At 40.4% G+C, this 4,466-nt stretch overlaps 1 non-coding gene across 1 annotated transcript; it reads left to right on the top strand.

Annotated features, from left to right (window-relative positions):
• Positions 1-4,085: 4,085 nt before the first annotated feature.
• On the top strand, positions 4,086-4,189 carry LOC119472648. The gene has a single exon (XR_005201803.1). It is a non-coding gene; the product is annotated as a U6 spliceosomal RNA (small nuclear RNA).
• The last annotated feature ends 277 nt before the right edge of the window (positions 4,190-4,466 follow it).

Raw genomic sequence — 4,466 nt, 5'->3', positions numbered from 1 at the left:
ACTAAAACCTGAGGAAAGTATTATCATAAAACCCATTTTACACATGGAGAAACTTAGACTCTGAGAACTTAAGAAACAAATCCTAGGTCACACAAAAAGTATGGGCTGGAACCAACATTGGAACCCAGAAAATTTCACACTAGATCACACTCTTAATCCCATCTGTCATCTCTACAGCGGGTGGCTGCATCCCAGAACTTACACAAAATAAGCCATTGGAGGGTGAGAAGAAAATATTAGAAATTCAGCCAGGTGCTGTGGCTCATGCCTGTAATCCCAGAACTTTGGGAGGCTGAGGCAGGCAGACACCTGAGGTCAGGAGTTCAAGAGCAGCCTGACCAACATGGAGAAACCCTGTCTCTACTAAAGACACAAAATTAGTCGGGTGTGGTGGCACATGCCTGTCATTCCAGCTACTCAGGAGGCTGAGGCAGGAGAATTATTTGAACCCAGCAATCAGAGGTTTCGGCAGGCCGAGTGGCACCATGGCACTCCAGCTTGGGCAACAAGAGTGAAACTCCACCTCAAAAAAAAAGAAAAAGAAAATATTGGAAATTCTACATAGGTATATACATTTGTATGTCATCTGAATTAATTTGTTATATACATTTGTATGTTATCTGGATTAATTTATTTTGTATGGCCATTTTGTAATGTACACAAATCATTTAACTTGATGTGCATAATATATCAATATATTACATAATTTATATACATAGAAAACAGAGTAGTTCAGCTCAAGGTTTTCCCATAGAGATATAAAATGACTAATGTTTGGAGACTACTATGAGCTCTGTGAAAGCAGGACTGTCACTTACAGCACCTCAGCAGCAAGCACAGAAGCCAGACACACAGCTGGTACCTGATAAATACATATTGACTGAATAGGGTCCCTTCTAACACTGGGAATGCCAGCACCAAGAGAAAGAATACTCCAATGTCCACTATGTAAGTTCATTCAGGTTCTCAGTATTTCTGTGTCTGTGATGACTTCCTTTCTTGCTCCTTCTCAAATTCTGCATCTGAGATACGATGTTTTCATCCATGTTTGCAGACTTTCCCCTCCCAGCAGAGAATAACGTTCACGTGAGTAAAGGCGGCAGCAGCCCCCGGGGCAGCCTGTGGTCCTGGATTATTTTGTGCTGACCCGCTGTCACTGGCAGTGAAGCATGGGTCGGCAGTTGCTGGTGAAAGGTGCAGCTGAGGCACGTGCAAAGCCAGTTGTGGAAACTCTGCCCACCCCTGTTTCTCTTTCTGCCTCTGCTGGCCTGTCAAACTAATTTGAACTCCTTTCTCTGCAGATACAAAGACTCCCGAAGGCTTAGGAGGGAGGAAGGACATGACTGATCAGGGGAGAAAGGGAAGGGGACAACAGGACTTTTATGAAAGAGGGAAAGGGAAGGATAATTTGAGTACGTGACCCATCTTCCTTCTCTGACATGGTGAAAGTGAAACATCACTGAACAAATTCTTGCTAAGTTAAAAACAAATTAAAATCGCCATCTAATGTGGGTAAAGAGACACAACTAGCTAACCATGTGGGTGTGGATTTCCCATGGGGCCCTTGAAAGCACTGCTTTGGACAAGGGCTCCTACTCCATAAAGGTTATTTTTCAGTCATTTTTAGAATTCACAACAGTTCAACTGTTTTTAAATAGGTTTGTGGGCTGTTTCTTCTTTATAAGTCTACACAAAGCAGTCTGTGGAAATGTCAGAGGCATGTGAACCAGAACAACTTTATCTTAAATAGGAGCTGGGTAAGACGAGGCTGAGACCTACTGGGCTGCATTGCCAGATGCTAAGGCGTTCTAAGTCACAGGATGAGATAGGAGGTCAGCACAAAATGCAGGTCATAAAGACCTTGCTGATAAAACAGGCTGCAGTAAAGGCGCTGGCCAAAACCCACCAAAACCAAAACAGCGATGAGAGGGACATCTGGGCGTCCTCACTACTACACTCCCACCAGCACCGGGACGGTTTACAAATGCCATGGCAACGTCAGGAAGTTACCCTATGTGGTCTAAATGGGGGAGGCATGAATAATCCACCCCTAGTTTAGCATATCATCAAGAAATAACCATAAAAATGGGCAAACAGTAGCCCTCAGGGCTGCTCTGTCTATGGACTAGCCATTCTTTTATTCCTTTCTTAATAAATTTGCTTTCACTTTTCACTGCTGACTCGCCCTGAATTCTTTTTTGCATGAGATTCAAGAACGCCCTATTGGGGTCTGGATCGGGAACCCTTTCCCATAACAGAAACATCAGACTTAACCACCAAAAAATATTGTGGTTAGAGGTCTCCAGGTCAGGGAGCTGAGCCGTGTAAAGATGCCAGCAGCTGTATTTGCAGGCCCAGGTGTGGTCCTTTGTAGAGCAGCCACACAGGGTCAGCCTGACCTGTGGAAACCATTCCTGGAGCTAACAGAGACCCACGGACCAGTCTTTCACTGGCAGACTCGCTGTCAGTCTTGCTTGTTAGACCTCCACCACCTTAAACCATCCCTTGGGGGTGTCGTGGGGGATGCAAACAGCAGATGGGCTCAGTCTATTGTGCTGCATTCGCTAGACAGGAAGTGGCAATTAACTGCTGCAGAGTGGGAATGGGTGTTGATAAAGGCCCCTCCTACAGCTGCATCCTTTCTGTGTTCAAAAACAAATGAACTACCCCTTCCAAGTCTTCTTTGAGGAGACAACTCTGAAGCTGGCCTCCTCCAAGACAACTCTGAAGCCGGCCTCCTCCGGCCACCTGCCAGACTCTTCAGAGGCATAGTTCTCATTTATTTAAGACATATGAAATTTGATGGAAACATTCAATACATATTTAAATTTTTACTTTTAATTAATAATATACATATTCATGGGGTACAATGCAATGTTTTGATACATGCATACATTACGAAATGAGTAAATCAAACTAATTAGCATATCCATCACCTAATCTGCTTAGCATTTTTTTATGGTGGGAACATTTAAAACTGACTCTCTTATCAATTTTGAAAAATACAATACATTATTATTAACTATAGTTACCATGCTTAATACATTTTTAAAGCTAAAGATATCTTGAAATCATTGTTAAAGGGACCATGCTGCCCAAAGCAATCTACAGAGTCAATGCAACCCTACTGAATTACCAACATCATTTTTCACAGAATTAGAAAAAAGAATCCTCAAATTCATATGGAACCAAAAAAGAACTCGAATAGCTCCTAAGCAATCCTAAGAAAAAAGAATAAAGCTAGAGGCATCAAATCACCTGATTTTAAATTACACTACAAGGCTATGGTAACCAAAACAGCATGGCACTAGTATAAAAATAGACATGTATACCCATGGAACAGAATAGAGAACCCAGAAATAAAGCCACATACCTATAACCAACTGATCTTCGACACAGTCAACAAAAATATACACTGGTAAAAGGACACTATCCAATAAATGGTGCTGGGAAAATTGGATTGCCATATACAGAATAATGAAACTGGACCCATACCTCTCACCATAGAAAAAAATTAACTCAAGAAGAATTTAAGACCCAAAACTAAAATTCCTAGACAAAAGCTAAGGAAAAAGTCTTCTGGACATTGGCTCTAGACAAAGAATTTATGACTAAGTCCTCAAAAGCAAACACAACAAAAACAAAAAGAGACAAATGAGACTTAACCCAAAAAGCTTCTGCACAGCAAAAGAAGCTATCAACAGAATAAACAGATGACCTACAAAATGGGAAAAGATATTTGCAAACTATACATCCAACAAAGGGCTAATATTTAGAATCTACAAGGAACTCAAACAACTCAACAAGATAAAGCAAATAGCACCATTAAAAAGTGGGCAGAAGACATAACAGTTTTCAAAAGAAGGCATATAAGCAGCCAACAAACATGCAATAATGCTCAACATCGCTAATCATCAGAGAAATGCAAATTAAAACCACAATGAGATATCATATTACGCCAGTCAGAATGACTATCATTAAAAAGTTGAAAAAATGACAGATGTTGGTAAAGATGCAGAGAAAAAAGAACTTTTACTCTCTTTGTGGGAATGTAAATTAGTACAACCTTTATGAAAAACAGTACGGTGCTCTCTTCGGCAGCACATATACTAAAATTGGAACAATACAGAGATTAGCATGGCCCCTGAGCAAGGATGACACGCAAACTTGTGAAGTGTTCCATAGAAAAAAATAATAATTATTAAAAAAAAAGAAAAAAGAAAAACAGTATGGAGACTTCTCGAAGAACTAAAATAGAACCATTATTCTATCCAGCAATCCCAATACTGGGTATATACCCAAAGGGGGAAAAATCATTATATCAAAAAGATCCTGTGCTTGTATGTTTACCACAGCACTATTCACAATAGTAAAGATATGGAATTAATCTAAGTATCCATCAATGGAGGACTGAATCTTTAAAATGGGATATATACATATGTTCTGACTTATAAATGGAAGCTGAA

Source organism: Cebus imitator, unplaced genomic scaffold, assembly GCF_001604975.1.
Source record: "Cebus imitator isolate Cc_AM_T3 unplaced genomic scaffold, Cebus_imitator-1.0 Scaffold110, whole genome shotgun sequence".
Classification (NCBI taxonomy): domain Eukaryota; kingdom Metazoa; phylum Chordata; class Mammalia; order Primates; family Cebidae; genus Cebus; species Cebus imitator.
The sequence above is the reverse complement of the archived record's forward strand: the minus strand, read 5'-3'. Positions and strand labels throughout refer to the sequence as shown.